The following is an 18,118-nucleotide window of genomic DNA, read 5'->3' as shown; positions in this document are numbered from 1 at the left end:
ACATGGTGTATTTTGATTAGTTTTTGATTAGTACTACTGTGGTTGTTGCATATTATTGGAGTAGATATTTATACGGCGACCTGTCCAGGGTGTACCCCACCTCTGACCTTATGGCAGCTGGGATAGGCTCCAGTTGTGACCATGAAATGGATAAGTGGAAGAGAATGGATGGATGGAAGTTATATACTTGATTAATCTACAGCATTACATCATATTTTATAAGGACGTTATGTGCCTGTCTCATCTTTGCCCGGTTGGTTCCTGCTTTTTTTTTCTCCCAGTGTAAAGGAGTGTAAAAACTGGCTCAAGGCTGTCTTTGTTGGAACATAGTTACTGCAAGACTACAGTTAAAAACAGACAGATTTACAGATGAATGGTCACCAGTGATAAAACTATATAAGAATAGTAGATCCCTCTTATAGTTCTTTGTTTGTACTTTCTTGTTTGTTTGTATTTTTTTCCTTTCCTGTCCTCCACTGGTGATGGTACTCATGAAAAAAACATTATCTATACAAATGGGAATCAATAATTTATAAATAAATTGATATAATATAGAAGGCTTGGTTTTCTAACCAAGAAATTAAGTTGAGAAGTGTTTTAAGGGTTGTATATGTTTATTTTCATGTTTTGCACTTTCTTTATGTTTGGTCATGTATGTGGATGAATGAAGTAAGTTAAAATAAATTCTGCTCTGCCTAGTCTTCATTTATCAGAAACATGCAACTAAGCACACCTTGTCTTCTTACGTTCAGACAAATGTAGTGGAGCCAATATATTAAAATAACAACATTTGTCTCTTTTACATGCAATACATCCAAACATATTGTGTATGGATGCATTTATCTTTGAGATGAAGATATAAAGTGATATGAAATAGAAATAAATGCACCTTGAATTTTTGCTTGAATTTTTACTAAAGAATGCATTTCCTGAAGAAAATGCAACGTGAATGCTGATAGATGAATTGCTTGAACTGAAATCTAATGACTGCTGAATCTGTGGTGAAAAAACATGTCAAATGTTTGTGTTTTTGATTATTAATATTCTTCAGTTTAGTTAGTTTCTGGTTTTCTTTAATGATTTTTAGATCTTAGGTTGTGTCATTGTGCCTTCCTTGTGCTCCATGTGTCACGTCTTAATCAAGTTATGTTTTCATGTCTGTGCTTCTCGTGGTTTCCTTGTCAATTCTGCGTCTCCGTGCCTGTCTTGTGTTTCCTGCTCTACTTTGATAGTCTTGTATTCAGTGTTTTCAGATTTTGCCTCCACCTTGTCTCATTATGTCAGATTAGTCCCAGCTGTGTTTCCCTCCTGTTTCCCATTTCCTCATTACTCCCTTGTGTATTTAAGCCCTGTGTTTTCCTCTGCACTTTGTTGTGTCGTACACCTTCATTGCTGTGTGTCTCCTTTGTTCTCCTGGTTTGTTTCCTAATTTTGAGTTTTGCATTTCTAGTTCCCAGTTAGGTTTTGTATTCAGTATCTGAGTTTTTTTTCCAGCAAATAATGCTGCTGTGTTGAGTTCAACCTTTTGAGTCCTGCATTTGGGTCCTCATCCTGGCTGCTACACAGCTGCACATGACAAAAATGTTGAATGAGCTGAAACACACTGAATCATTCATCTCAAAGCCAAAGTGCAGAACTGCAGAAAGCTGAAGTTCACATAGAAGTGGAAAGTAGCTGAACATCTGTAAAATGTACAGTAGAAAAAGCTGACTAATGACAAAAGAATAATTAGAGTCGGAAAACATCTGAATGAATATTCTTTTAATTACTAGAAGAGTGGGATTTTAAATGTCTAAACTAAGGAATCTTAAAGTTACAAAAGTAAAACCAGACTATTTGCTTGTCTACTATAATCTGCTATGTGTAGATCAGTGACTTCCTCTCAAACAAGAAGTCAGTAAAATAAGGCTGAAGCGGTGGACAGCAGCCTCTTGCCAGAGGACAGTGTGACAAACAGTTCATGTGAGGCGCCATCAGCTTTTGTTGCTTCCTCTCAAACAGGAAGTCAGTGTTCCACCTGAAAGTGGAAGTCCACAAACAGTAGCCTGACATAAGTTCCTTCAGAGTCCAGATTCTCTGTCAGAAAAGAACTCAACCAAATCTTTGGAAAGACATCAACTGACACTGACTAACCTGCTGAGTTTATGTCTGTGTGCGTATGCGTTTGTGTTTGTGTGTGTTCATCTGCGTGTTTTTGCAGGTAAAATAATTTTTTGATTTTAACAGTTTTTGTGGGTTTTATTTTCACGCTGAGTGTTAGTGGGGGATAAACTATACAGACTAATAACAGAGACATTAAATTCAATTGGATGAGTTGAAATGTGGGAGAATCCACTATAGAAAGGTAAATGGTTTCATTTCTGATCATCCAGTCAGAAAAGATTATTCTAAAAGTCATCAACTGACTCAAACTGCCCAGATTTGAACTAATTATCTGCTGAAGACAAATCCACAATAAAAAATTAGCATGAATTTACAGTGGCTTGCAAAAGTATTCGGCCCCCTTGAACTTTTCCACATTTTGTCACATTACAGCCACAAACATGAATCAATTTCATTGGAATTCCACTTGAAAGATCAACACAAAGTGGTGTACACGTGAGAAGTGGAATGAAAATCATACATGATCCCAAACATTTTTTACAAATAAATAACTGCAAAGTGGGGTGTGCGTAATTATTCAGCCCTTTGGTCTGAGTGCAGTCAGTTGCCCATAGACATTGCCTGATGAGTGCTAATGACTAATTAGAGTGCACCTGTGTGTAATCTAATGTCAGTACAAATACAGCTGCTCTGTGACGGCCTCAGAGGTTGTCTAGGAGAATATTGGGAGCAACAACACCATGAAGTCCAAAGAACACACCAGACAGGTCAGGGATAAAGTTATTGAGAAATTTAAAGCAGACTTAGGCTACAAAAAGATTTCCGAAGCCTCGAACATCCCACGGAGCACCGTTCAAGCGATCATTCAGAAATGGAAGGAGTATGGCATAACTGTAAACCTACCAAGACAAGGCCGTCCACCTAAACTCACAGGCCGAACAAGGAGAGCACTGATCAGAAATGCAGCCAAGAGGCCCATGGTGACTCTGGACGAGCTGCAGAGATCTACAGCTCAGGTGGGGGAATCTGTCCATAGGACAACTATTAGTCGTGCACTGCACAAAGTTGGCCTTTATGGAAGAGTGGCAAGAAGAAAGCCATTGTTAACAGAAAACCATAAGAAGTCCCGTTTGCAGTTTGCCACAAGCCATGTGGGGGACACAGCAAACATGTGGAAGAAGGTGCTCTGGTCAGATGAGACCAAAATGGAACTTTTTGGCCAAAATGCAAAACACTATGTGTGGCGGAAAACTAACACTGCACATCACTCTGAACACACCATCCCCACTGTCAAATATGGTGGTGGCAGCATCATGCTTTGGGGGTGCTTCTCTTCAGCAGGGACAGGGAAGCTGGTCAGAGTTGATGGGAAGATGGATGGAGCCAAATACAGAGCAATCTTGGAAGAAAACCTCTTGGAGTCTAAAAAAGACTTGAGACTGGGGCGGAGGTTCACCTTCCGGCAGGACAACGGCCCTAAACATAAAGCCAGGGCAACAATGGAATGGTTTAAAACAAAACATATCCATGTGTTAGAATGTCCTGGTCAAAGTCCAGATCTAAATCCAATCGAGAATCTGTTGCAAGATCTGAAAACTGCTGTTCGCAAACGCTGTCCATCTAATCTGACTGAGCTGGAGCTGTTTTGTAAAGAAGAATGGGCAAGGATTTCAGTCTCTAGATGTGCAAAGCAGCAAAAGGTGGTTCTACAAAGTATTGACTCATGGGGCTGAATAATTACGCACACCCCACTTTTCAGTTATTTATTTGTTTAAAAAAAAAAAAAAATGTTTGGAATCATGTATGATTTTCGTTACGTGTGCACCACTTTGTGTTGGTCTTTCAAGTGGAATTCCAATGAAATCGATTCATGTTTGTGGCTGTAATGTGACAAAATGTGGAAAAGTTCAAGGGGGCCGAATACTTTTGCAAGCCACTGTAACTGGCCAATCAGAATGCTCTGTCTAGTTGTGGCCTACTCTGTGGCAAATGCCTGTCAAATCTGCCTCGGTACACCTGTTGAAAAACTGCTTCTAAATCCGAGATGGTAACTCCTATCAAGATGATTTTTGAACCATCAGGATCCAGAGGACTTGTTTTAAACAACAGCGGTGTGTGGTTTTTTTTTTTTTTTTTTTTTTTTTTTTTTTTTAATATTCCTGGTGTCAAAAAATGGGGTCATCACTTTAAAAAGTGGGGTCTTTCATGCTGTTGAGCCAAACTCCTGACTGAAAATCCAATGTATTTCTATGGGTCGGTTAGAAGGTACTCCCTACACTTGGATCCACACAGTTCAAAAAGTTTACATCTCTTAACTTTAAGAGATGCATCGTTGGAAAGAGAGCAACAATGGCTGCGTTTTAAGTGTAAAATGATGGGTGTAGAACAAACACTGTGGATACAGCAGCAATTGAAAAAGCCTCTGATGTAATATTTTTTTTCCATCATTTATTTTGTAAAATTACTGGCCTTCAGTTATCCAGGTACGGTATATTTCTTTGGTATATATGGAGTAAGTGTTATCACTCCTTGTTTATACTGAAAGTTAACTTTCACCAATTAGTTCTTGGAATACAGCAAGCAGAAAAGAAGCCAACTCTGTGATGAATGTTTTATGAAATTCCCCTAGTAATCCATCATTGCTTGGTTTCATATAGAGCCAGTTACTTCAGGATGCTTAATTCACTGTCACATATTTCACCTGTCTTACCTGTCTGTGTATTTACTGTCAGTTCTCCTTGTGATTATGACAGGAGGGAAACAGTATGTGTGGAGAACAAACGAGATAACTTTTGGTTTGCATTTCTAAAAAATAACTGAACAGAAAGACAAGATAAGACAATACTTTAATTATTTCCAAAGCTCGGAAACTACTGTTACTTTCTTGTAACACTGGCATGTTGTTTGAATCTGCAGTTTTGGTTATAGTGAACCTGCAGCCTCTTGTTGTTTATGAGATATTTGCACCAGAAGCGTCAGTGGGAATAAAAAAAGGAAAAGGAAAAACTAAGCAACAGACTATAGTGAGGATGAAGTCACTTAATGCTGCAAATAACATTTTCTGTTGAAAGCAGAAAAGAGACGGAGTCAGAGCTGGAAACTCCTCCTGTTTTATTTCCCCTTGAACACAGGGGCATTTTTTATTAAGATATTTTAATGAGTTTACACCACAGCGTGCCAGTCTCTCTCTGCTGATGTGAGTTAATGCAGCTCACCCACCAGTCTCCTTTTTTCTCAATTTCTTATATTATTTATATACCTATGTCATATTTATTTAATTACACTCTTCATTCCAGTGGATGGCCAGTAGTGGTCAGATAATGAAAGATGGGGTATTGTTTTATTTTACACATGTGCATGTGAGAAATCCATCGTAAGTGCCAACAAACATTAATTCAGTAATTACAAATGACTCTGGCTCATAAAAAAAAATGTAATCCTTGCACCTGGCACTGTGTAGAAACAGCAGGTGCGCCATCTGTTGAAACTGGTATGAAGCGCACTAAAACCTCCTTTAGTCGTGGCCACTTGATCTGGGTGTTTTGAACAATGCTTTGGAGCAGTTTTTCGAAAACCTTCAACAGCTTGACACGGTGTTTCTTTCGAGCTTTCCATCCCCACTGTTACAACAGGGAAAACACACAAAATGACCTAGTTCAGTAAAATACATATAATATCAAAGAACAAAACAGTTCAGAAAATTATACAAATGAAGTAAAAAAGAACCAAAAAAACTCCCAACATCTTATGGGCTGATTGTTACATAGAGCGCTTCTACTCTCCCTCACTCAAAGCACTTTATACAACATGCCACATGTTGCCACAAGTACTTTCTTCTACGCTTTTAAGTGCTTTCTGTCTAAGCACACATTCATACTTGGGGTTAATATCTTGCCCAAGGATACTCTCCGTGGCAGACGAGGATTGAACCACCAACCTTACGATCAGTAGACCTGCTTTACCACCTGAGCTACAGCCACCCTGAATGGGAACGTTACAAGTGAAATCTAACAAATAAAGTAATGTACTGTGGAGGCAGGAAGGATTTTTACTGATATCAAAACATTTAAAAAATGTATGCGATCACTTGGCCACTAGATGGAATAATTTGTTCATTTAAAAACAAGACTGAACACAACAGCCAGAATTGTTGTATTTAATGTACAGAATTTTTTGTGTTTTATAGAGTCCCTCTGCTATAAGTAAATATGCAATTCCTTGCCTTCATTTTTTTGTGCTTACAATCTGCCTTTGTGAACTTGAGTTGGTCAGAGGCTCTGTATATATTATATTTTTAAATTTGAATTTATATATGTTCCATTGCTCTGATCTTTATTGGACTTTCACAGAGAAATGGCAACATGCTAACTATAGAACTAAATATAAATATAGAGCATTTATTGCGTTATTTAATCTGTATGACATGTAATCCCTAGTGTCTGATAAACCATACAGAGTAACACACACTCAATATAAATACAAAACTAGGTAGGGTTTGATTGGTGCAGTTAATCAGTAGAGGTAGTCCAATGTGAATTTGAAAGAACCAGTTGCTGCCTGGGACTAACTTCCAGGTTAGCATAAACTGCTCATCAGTGTTGAGTAAAGTTGACAAGTGTTGGGCTAATTGGATTGGAGGGTAATGTTACATCAAAAGATGTCACCCGCTCCTGTAAAATGGCAGTAATTAGTACATTCTTTAACTCAGACACAGGGGAGATTATGGCAGGGCAGGAATCAGAATGTATTAGAACCACCCAGGTGATCCATAGAAGGGAGTTTCACTTCACATTGCAGTTATTCCTAATGCTACATCTCTCTCTGTCTACATCTATATATACAGATAGAGTGGGTAAAATAAATATTGAACATGCCACCAAATCAATATAAATACTTAAGTGTGCATGCGTCAACCAACATACTAACCTTTTTCCCTTTATCTTTACTTAGTATTTCTATGGTTCGTTTTTTTTAACAGCTTTCTGAGATGCTATTGACATGAAATTCTCACCATATATTTGTAACAGACCATCCAATCCACACTTGCAAAGAAATCAAACCATAGATGTCCATAAATTATGTGTAATAATGAGAAATGAAACAGGTAAACAAGTATTGAACATGCTTATTGAAACGTATTTTTTTTTAGTGATGACAGCTTCAAGACTTCTCATGTATAGAGAAACCAGTGAAATGCATTGCTCAGGTGTTATTTTACCCATGATCACTGACAAGTTCTCCCAGCTTACCTTCTAGCTTACCTCTCATTATATTAAGCAGTTCATCCCTATAGGCGTTTCCTAACTTATCTTTAATTGTAATCAAATTACAAGTCTACTTAATATGATGAATGAGAAATGCAGTTTTGAGTAATGAAAATAATGAAATAATGTCAATGTCTGGATTTTTTTTTTTTGATGATTCAAAAGGCTTCTCACTGAGATTCTGTATGGAGTGGCTTGTTTGTGCTAAATATGACCTCGGAGGCTGTGTGTGAAAAGGATGGGAGGGTGTCTGAGACATTGAGGAGACATTAATCTCAAAAGAATTTCTGACTTTAACATGAATAAGTATACTGTGACTGACAAACACAGAGTTATGAAGAGAAAAAGTGAGAAAAAGTATTTCTGTGTAATTGAGTTAAAAACACATGTTGGAATCATACAGTCATGATACTCATATAAAAATTGAGCCAATGATAAATCCTATTGAAGTAAAATAGCATAAGATGAATGAGACATGAAGAAAAGTATATTCACATGTGACTGAATATTCATATGTAATGACAGATCATGTTAAAGTACAAGATAAAAAAAGAAATATACATAAAAAGGAGAAACGGAGCATATATGACTATAAAAGAGGGATCCTAGCAGCATTCAGTGTTCTTCTCTGCCTCTCCTGTGAGGTTTTCCAGAACAGAAAATTGGATCAAAGAGTTCACCGTTAGAATCAGCACAGATGTCAGAGGGACCAAGTGCTGCCAAATTGTGGACTTACAATTAAATAAAATACAAAATACAAACATGTGTTCCTGCTGGATTACAACTTTCAAGGATTTCCATTGTTATCCTGTGGATTATAACTTTGAGAGGATTGGGATTGCCACTGCATTCCTGGAGAACTGAATATCCAAGGGATGCCGCTTTCCCGTTTGACTATATCTACACAGAACAGAGATAAGTGCACCTTCAGGCCTGGATGTGCCCATTCTCTCCTCAACCTCTCTTCTTTGAAGATTAGCTGCTGATAATGGATGTGACTGAGGGGAGGGCTTGACCCGGGGGTGCCCAATCCCAGTCCTCGAGATCTACTATCCTGCAGCTTTTAGATGCATCCCTACTCCAACACAGCTGAATCAAATGGTGTGATTGCCTCTTCAGCATGCCATCAAGTTTGGCAAAGGCCTGATAACAAGGCATTCAGTTGATTCAGGTGTGTCAGAAGAAGGATGCGTCTAAAAGCTGCAGGACGGTAGCTCTCGAGGACTGGGATTGGGCACCCCTGGCTTGACCAAAGAGCCATATTGGCAGGCATGCCTCCAGAGGCAGCAGGATCAACATCCACAAGCCCTTCTGTAATGCATTTCATGAAGACGGGGCAGATAAGAACGCCTTCTTTGCGAGCTCTGTATGAATAATGAAATAGTAAATGTAAGGATGTCCTAAGACCACAGACTATGACTAAATTGTTTGCTTAACATGTATTCTGATAAATAAGAGGGGAGTAAACCAGAAAGCGATTGAAGATAAAAATGATACCAATGAACTGTCTACGTAAGGCCAGTGAGGACCAGTCAACCAGAGAATATAGAGTACAATGGTGTGTTAATGGTTTAAAGCCGGTTATAACTCTTAATACCTTGTAATAAACAGATTCTTACAGAGAGCGAGATGGGCAGAGGCATTCATCTAAATTATATCACCGTAATCCAGGAGAGGTAAGAAGGTGAAAGCAGCAACCCTTTCCCTTGCAGTGAAAGAAAATACACAATCTGTTTTGGAAAAGGAACCATTGGTCTCTCTTCCAGTTTTTTTTTTTTTTTTTCAATGTTATGAACTGTTTGCGGTCTGAAAGGTCATTAGAAAACCAGCCAGCTGCTTGATTTGACAGGCCTATTTCCAATAGCCTCTGACATAAAATGCCATGGTCAAAAGTGTTAAAGACACTGAATAAAGATTGAGAGGAAGACAGCACTATAGATATACAATGGTAATTAGGCAAAAAGGAAACATGCTGCTAGCAACCTTTGAGTGTTGAAAGGCTGCTTTTTCTCTGACCTCATGATGGCACTGTTGTTTTTGCTATTAGAAAATTAATATGGCCAAGCCACAGCAATAAGATATCCAATTTTATTTGTTTCTTTTTCTTTTTTGGATACTGGACTTCATGACTTGAAGATAAAGATGTAGAAGAACAGTAATGGAATAGGGCAACTTTCTGATTTAGGAGATCAAAAGGAGACAGAATAATTTAACAGTTTGAGGTTCATGGGAGTCAGAACCATAAATAACCTGTCACATGTTTCCCACCGAGTAAAGAAAGCCAAAAATAACCCCTTAACTGTACTTCTTACAGAAACTGAAGAAGGCCTCATTTTGATTTCCATTCAGTGACCCCTTATGCATTATGAAAGAGATAAAGAACAACTTGCTCTTAATTGCTTGCTCCTCTTCTTTCTAAGAGAACAAATGGGCCAAAATCATCAAAGCGTCATGGTTGCTGTACCTCCCTGGTTGGCTCAGCGCGGCCATAAATGTTATTGTTTTGATTTTGCCTTTCTCTCTCTCGCTTGCATCACTCTGCCTGTGCAGAGCTCATCACCGGCTCCTGCCTTACGGCCCACACACCTGCAGTTAATTAACTCACCTGTGGTTCATCACTCTGTTGGCTGGCCACTTCGTAAGGCAGTGGCTCTGATCTACTCGTCGCTGGACTATTGAGTAACCCATGTTAGGTTAATCCCGGCTCTGTAAAACTTCTGTGTAGCTTCATATTTTATTTGGTTGCAACTGTTTGTTTCCGTACATAGATTTCATCTTGAACCCTGAACCCCGGAACCCTGAGTGCTGGCAGTTTGGCGTGTTGTGTGTGTGAGGAGGGATTCTCTGTGAGGAGCAAGCAAGCTGGCAATGGAACGTGTGGAGATGAGTGCAAGTGTAAAGATCCCGCTTTTCCGAACCCCCCATGGATCCCTGGAATCCTGGCATTTCCCCCAACTTGTATATAGAGCACTTGGTGTTTAAATAAAGAACTGTTTAACTGCTGTTTCCAGTCTGCGCTTGAGTCTGTCACACCTGCCATGACACAAAGTATATAAAAACAATAATAGAGCAACTACAGGCTCTCAACTGCAAAGTCTTTTTTTTCTTTTCTTTTTAACATAAAGGTACATAGTGATCATAACAGATATGAATCCTAATAAGGTATAAATGCACACAACAGGCAATGTTTTCTTACTAAACACTGGCTTTTTAAAAAGTAATCTCCAGATCATTTCGTCACATCCTAAGATTTCTATATAACTATGTATAAACCTGTTAATATATTAATTGTAAACTAATTTTCACTGTATTTGCATTAGCCACCTGGAGTTTATATTGCTGAATAAGATATTGTGGAATGGCAGCGACGGAGCAGTTCAGGGGGCCAACCGTGTGGGAAGCGGCAGCGATGCAGGTGAATCACTACGGAGGCTGACCGCATGGGAAGGGGCGGCGGTTAAGCTGTCCGGAGGCTAAGCAGGATGTGCCGGCATGCTGACCTCTGGTGGAGGCAGAGCAGGACCAGATGATGTGCGTTTGGCAGAGATGGAGCTGGAACAGAGGGCCTGCTGACCTCTGGTGGAGATGTGGCTAGGCCAGACGGTGGGATCGACGCCGCAGACGGGTGAGTAAGGGGTTGAGCTTCAGGCGGTGGCATGGGAGCTGTGCGTGGCTGGACAGACTTTCCCGAGCCCCTAGTGGAGATTTGTGGCGGTGTAGGAGCCGTGGGTGAAGTCACCAGAGCCCCCAGTGGAGACAGGTGGGGTCTGCATAGATTCCGCTCAATCCGCCGGGAAGGATGACGGTGGCTAGGCAGACTTTCCTAAGCCCCCAGCAGGAACAGGCAAAGGCTGGACAGACTTTCCAGAGCCTCCAGGTGATGAGGAAGATAGCTGGACGAGTTCTCCTGAGTCTCCAGGCAAGTCAGGTGGCAGCTGAATGGGTTTTCCTGAACCCCCAGCTGGCACAAAGAACTGACTCAATAGAAAGTGGGGTGTTTGAAACAGATTCCATTGTACTCACTGTGGTGGCTGTCTTGGATGATGAAGTAGCAGGTGGAACTCGGTACCCGAGGAATTGACAAAAGGATTGTCCTGCAGTGAGACCACCGTAATCAGACTGTGGCATGAACACTGGCGTGCTGCTTCCACTGGGAGGAGGGAAGTGGCGGGCCGGGCTGCGAAATCTCCAGCGGACTGGGCAGTGAAGCCTCCAACGTGCATAGCGGAGGCATCCAGGCTGGAGAGTGGTCCCCGCGGTGCTCCCTATGCGAAGGTGGAGGTCCAAGGATTTGGAGAAAGTCTTTTAACCAAGCCGGCAATAAGTGTGCATACTGGGACCAGGCCTGAACCAAACTGAGACCTTACCGCAGCTCTTCCTTTCTCCTGTCACAAACCTGGGGGTCAAAGTGGACTCTGAACTGAAGCTTGTCAGTCACATTAAGGCAGTGGTAAAGTCAAGCTTCTCAGCTGGCTAAAATAAAGCCAAATCAAGCCAATTCTTTCATGGCAGCACTTTAAGACAGTTATCCATGCCTTTGTTACCACTTGGCTGGATTACTGGAATGCACTTTAATGCCCTCCATGGCCTAACCCCATCTTATAGCTCTGAGCTGCTACACCGACCCGCTCTCTCAGGTCAGCTGATCAGCTGTTCCTGAATGTACCCAGGGCTGAGTATAAACTTAGAGGAGATTGTGCTTTCACTGTAGCAGCTCCCAATGTGTGAAACGGTCTGCCTTTAGAGTTTAGACAGGCCTCTTCTCACATGGTTTTTAAATCACTTCTGAAAACCCAACTCATCACCCTGGTCTTACACACCTTGTGAGATGTTGTTTTTTAGTTTCTTTTTATTTTAGTTGTTATTAAGTTGATTGGATGTGGTTTTATATTGGTTTTAATACGGGGCTGTTTTAATATTTATCTATTACGTGTTTTATTTATTTTTTATTTGTTGTTGTTTCGTTTTATCCATTGTTCTCAACTTATTTACTGTGTGGTACTTTGGTCCTGTGCTGGCTGTTTCAAAGTGCTTTATAAATAAAGTTTGATTGGATTGCTTGACTATGGAGATGTAATTTATATTTATGCTTTGTCAAAGTGCTGAAATTCTCTTGTGACAGTCTATCATGGAGCCTTGAGATTCATCACAAACCTCAATAGTCTGACCCATGATTGTATGTTGTAGCATATGTTCTATCGTTTCTATAGCATTACACCAATTACAGAAACCAGTTCGATGTTTTCCCAACCTAAAAAAAATGTGATTCAGAAAACAATGACGTGCTCTTATTCTATTTATAATTATCTCCTCCCACCTACTTATTCCTCTATTTCTTATAACTTCAACTGTATTTTGAACTTTATATAAATGTCTCCCTTTTACTTCATTATCCTATGCCATTTTCCATAAAAGTTTACTTTCTTTTCCAACCATAATTTTTGCCTTTGGATTTAAACAATGGTATCTACATATCAATATCTACTCTTTTTAATAGCTTCTTTAAGCAACCTATCTGCTTTTTCATTACCCCAAATATCTAGTCACTGTACTTGTTCTCCACTCTATTATAAAATTCTTCATAAATATCTGTTGTAAATTTCCTCTTCTTAATATCTGATAGTGATGTGTCTACATTAATGTATTTCCACGTCCATGTAGGCCTTAAAGGCCACAACACTGTCTGACTAAATTATTTGCCATATACTTTAAATCAGCGGTCTCCAACTCCAGTCCTCGAGAGCTACTGTCCTGCTGCCATTATATTTCTTGACTCTGAAAATGATACCAACCACTAATTCACCACACTTTCCATCAATTTACACATATTGGAAGTCAAAGTAATGGGTCTATAATTCCCAGGATTACTATGGTCTTTTCCAGGTTTCTTAATTGGGATAATTATTGCTACTTTCAATATCTTCTTAAATAACACGAACAATTTATTCCACGCTACATCACTTAAATGTTTCAGCATAATATAACATACTCGTCTTCGTCTTTGGAGCACTATTCCTGGTTCTACCCAGAGCTCTTTTCATTTCTCCAATGGAAAAGGAACAATTCATTGTATCTTCAGTATTCTCTTTCCTTCTTAAAGCTTCAAGATTTCTTCTTTTAGTTCTCTCCCTTCGTCATTTATCCTCATCTGATAAATTTCTCTCACCATGTATTTCAACAAAAGTACTTGCTAATACAGACCTTCCCAAAGTGTGGGGCCCGCCCCCTGGGGGGGCACAGAGCCATTGCAGGGGGGCGGGAGGGCGCGGTGTGAAAAGGGGGAAAAAAAAAAAAAACAAGGCTTGGACACTGCTAGCACAGGCGCCTGCACAAATGCAAAGCAGGAGATGAAGCATCGCTGAATATGTTTCCAAACCAACTTCATTCTAAGCCAAAGACTAGAAAATATGATGAAGCATGTCTTCCCTTTGGCTTCACCTGCAGAAGTGCCAAGGTAAGTCTCCCCTGCATAATTGGTTTTCCCTTCATCGGGAGCAGCGCTGGGCTGTTTAAATCACGGACAAACAGTATCCCACAGTTGTTTATGTTTTTAAACCCATTTTGAACAGAGAGGCATTTTTTGACAAATGTATTGATAGCAATGTTGAATATTATTACACAGGAAAAAAACAACTACACGTAAAATAATCACATCGTGATGCCTCTGCCTTTCTAAATAGAGGGACAGTAACTGCATGTGTATACGTAAGCCTGTAAAACCTGAAGATGGAGACAAAATACTGTTAATCTGACTATCTGCCATTCTGCAATTCATCTCATGTAAACAACGTGGCACACAGCGTGACGTGAAAAAGGCACATACCTTTGACGTTGCATGACGAACTCTGTATTCCTTGTCCACACGTAAACGCAAAAAAGGAGTTTTAAAAAATCTCAGTTTTCGGTGATTCGAAACGCTGTTTATGTGTGGATGAAACGGCTGCGTTTTCAAAAATACCCGTGTAGGTGCGGACGTAGCCTAAAAGAGTTACGGTAGTAGTTTATTTTATTACTACCTGTAATTTATTGCAGATTACTTGTATTTGCTTAATTGTTTACTAAATGTTTGAGGTGTGAAATAAACCGCAATGGAGCAAAATATGGGTGTGTGTGGTTGGAGGATGTGTTTGTGCGTGCGCGCGCGGGGGGCGCAAACATTTTTCTTGTGCTAATAAATCGACTTTTCCCTGCTACTTGATTATTCTTATTAGGTATTGGATAACTCTATTCTCTTCTGTCTCCCCATTTTCCTGAACATCCCCCAGACTTCCCCTAGTTATCTATTACGACCAATTATATTATAGAAATCTCTCTAATATGTTCTCTTTGTACTTCTTATTTGTACTCCTGTGTTTTTTTGCATTCAATTAAATGTTAAAAATGATGAGACCTTTTGACCAACTTAAATGCTCTATTTCTTTCTCTTACTACTAACTTACACTCATCCTTCCACCACAGAACTGACCTCTCCCTAACTTTACCTGATGTCTTTGGAATAGCCTCCTCAGCATCTATTAAAATGCTTTGACTAATCTCTTAATTCATTCCTGCAACACTCAAATGATCTTGAACCCGTAAGAGCTTCCTTTCACATAAACTATTAAATATTCCCCAATTCTTCTTCTTATCTTACCTCCTATCCATACCTCACTTTCAACATACTCTAACTCTCCTTCCCTGTCAATTATTTTATATGGAATACCTTCCTTAATCAATGTAAGACACCCAATTCCATTCTTTCCTATCATGTCTAACTGCAATATATTCATATACTCTAAAGTCCAAAAAAGGGTTCAACAATGTTTCCTGTATACAAATTATCTCAGGTTTTCTGTCTGATCGTATATAAACTGTTTAATATCTTTACCATTTGACAAAAGACTCCACTGTAGGATTCTCCGTCGTGGACTTGTTGCATTTATTACTTCTGCAATTAAATGTCACCATCTTCTTCTTCTCTTCCTTTAACCATAATTACTTGTTTAGCCCTGTCATGGGTTTTCCATTCTGTCTCTCTTGCTCAAAGATTTTACACACCTCTGCATTGGTCACTTTCCGTAGTACCCTTGTTCACTGAACAACTGTCTGCTGCCTCAGCACTTCACATCCCCAAAAAGCAACACTATGTTCTCCTTCACAACTACACTACAAACTAGCTCGAGGACAGAGGAAATTATTCGGTTTAGAGTGGCTTAGTTGGCAGGCAGAGCACAGCAGGCTCAGAGGGGGAGGTAAGGGTCCAGGTGAAGGGATTTCAAGAGAGATGGTGGCAGGAGAGCAGGCAGGCGTGTGTGATGGAAAAAGCGGCGAAGTGCCAAGCAGAGGGAGAGTGAATTCTTGCTGTCAGAGAGAACGAGAACTTAGTAAGCAATACTCTTCATCAGGAGAGGGATAACTCCTGGCCTCAAGGGCCGGTGTCCTGCAGGTTTTAGATGTGTCCTTGATCCAACAGAGCTGATTCAAATGGCTAAATTACCTCCTAAACATGTCTTGAAGTTCTCCCGAGGCCTGGTAATGAACTAATCATTTGATTCAGGTGTGTTGACCCAGGGTGAGATCTAAAACCTCCAGGACATCGGCCCTTGAGGCCTGGAGTTCCCCACCCCAGCTCTACATGAAACATACATGCATAAAACACAGTGGAAAACTACTGGCAGCTCATCCAGACCATGACACCGTTGTGTTTAGGAATTCTCTCTGAATCTTGCACTTTGGGTCCTGAATCTGCTTGCCACGCACAACTTATTGTATATATCATTTGTTCTGTGAGCTCTGGTAGATTTGTCTTTGTAAATGGACTGGTTCTTATTTTATGCTTTTCTACTCTACTCGAGGACTCAAAGCACTTTATACAAACATGTCTCATTCACTCATTCAACTTTTTTTTTTATACACTTAAGTGCTTTCTAACATTCTTGCATATTCACACTCCGATTAACTTATACTGAACCCTGAGTTGGTTTGGATATTTCCTTAGGATACTTATGTAGACTACAGCAGCAGGGGAATCCAGCCAACCTTTCGATCACACTAACTATACTGTTGCTCTCTCTCCCCACTCCCACAACTTTCCCCTCTTCCTAAGCAACCAAATGCCACGTGTTGCCACAATTTTTTTTGATTGATTGGCATGATGTCACAAGGCCAAATGGACAGTGTGATTAAGGAGCGGACCCAAAAGCAGAAGCACAAGTGACAGAACTGAACTTTAACAAAAAGCCAACCATTTATTCAAATAGCAAAGGCAAAAAACTAAACCATAACCTGAAATGGGAAAACTAAAGCTAGACATGGTAAACTTCTAAATATAAACGTGAACATGAACCCGAGAAAACATGAATTCCAGGAACATCAGGTGAGTAAGACAAATGACCTGACAATAAAAAAAAGAAGTCAGATGACTTAAATACACCGAAGGGTGAAACAAATTAGTAGAAACACACGGGGAACACAGCTGACACAAATGAACATAAGGCCACAAGGGAAACAAAACTAAACACACTGAACATGGAACACAAGAATGTCAAAATAAAAAAGGAAACATGGAGGGACATAAGCTGGGACGCGCAAGCTTGACACAAGGGTCGAGGAAAAGCAGACACGAGAGAGAGAGGGAGCGGGGAAAACAAGAAGAAAGAAGCACGAGTGAGTGAGAGAGGGAACGAGACATGACGGGCTGAAGAAACTTACACATGACAGGGGAGACGTGGAACGGACAGGGAGCAAAACATGTAGAGGAAACAAATATAACTAAACATACAGCAAATGCTAAGAATAACTTCATACCAAATAATAGAAAACTAATACATTACAACACAAAGAAATTACGAAAAGACCACGAACTCAAAAGCTGGGTCAAATGATCCAGAACCATGACACATGGTGCACTTTTCCATCAATGGGAGAGTTTATTTATTTATTTTTTTGGGCTTGCAATGACTTTGAGCTTGTGTGCTTTCCTTAGAAAATCCAGTTTTTACCCTTTCTTCCTGCACCAAATGTGACAACAGTATTCAGAAAAAGTGTAGTGCAAAATATTTATCATAGCTCTGGTTTTACTTGTCCTGTCAGCTCAATTTAAAAACTGGTCATTTGAAATCTGCACTCTAGACACAAGTTGAAATGGAGAGTCAGAGAGGCTGAGTCTTGCTGCTGTCTTAAATAGATCATGTGATTTGGATGTGCTGACACAATGGCGACTCAAGAGAGTTAAATCACATTTTTTGGTTTTTACAAAAATGCTCTATGATCATGGCAAATGTATTTATTTTTCTCTTCTGGATCTAAATACTGTAAAAAACAAACAAACAGTGTTCCTAATATGAATTATATGCAACAATCTTTTTCAGGTTTAATCTTTTTTTAATCTCTTAAAAGCATCGAGACATTCAGTGATGCCTGATGTCTGATCCTTGAAAACATCAGTTGTCAAAGGTGGACTCTAGACAGACTTCCTGGATCAGTAACAGCACTTGCAAAGACAGGGCGGCTTTAACAGCAATGTCAAGTGTGTTGATATGCTTTTTGGAAACTACAAATACATCTTCTCTTCTGTGGATGGAATTCGGCAGGTGTGTCACTACTGCCATACTGACTTCCCTAAACTCTGAGACATCCAGCTCATCCAGCTAAAGGACATTTTGGCCCAGATTCGTACTCGTTCCTCAGCTTTGGTTTGATGCAGTGCAGACACTTGTTAAACATGTTTCGCTGCACTCATTTCACACCAAAGGATCCACTTAGGAGACTAC

The sequence above is a fragment of the Simochromis diagramma genome, unplaced genomic scaffold, assembly GCF_900408965.1.
Source record: "Simochromis diagramma unplaced genomic scaffold, fSimDia1.1 OVJJ01000746.1, whole genome shotgun sequence".
NCBI classification, from domain to species: Eukaryota; Metazoa; Chordata; class Actinopteri; order Cichliformes; family Cichlidae; genus Simochromis; species Simochromis diagramma.
The sequence above is the reverse complement of the archived record's forward strand: the minus strand, read 5'-3'. Positions refer to the sequence as shown.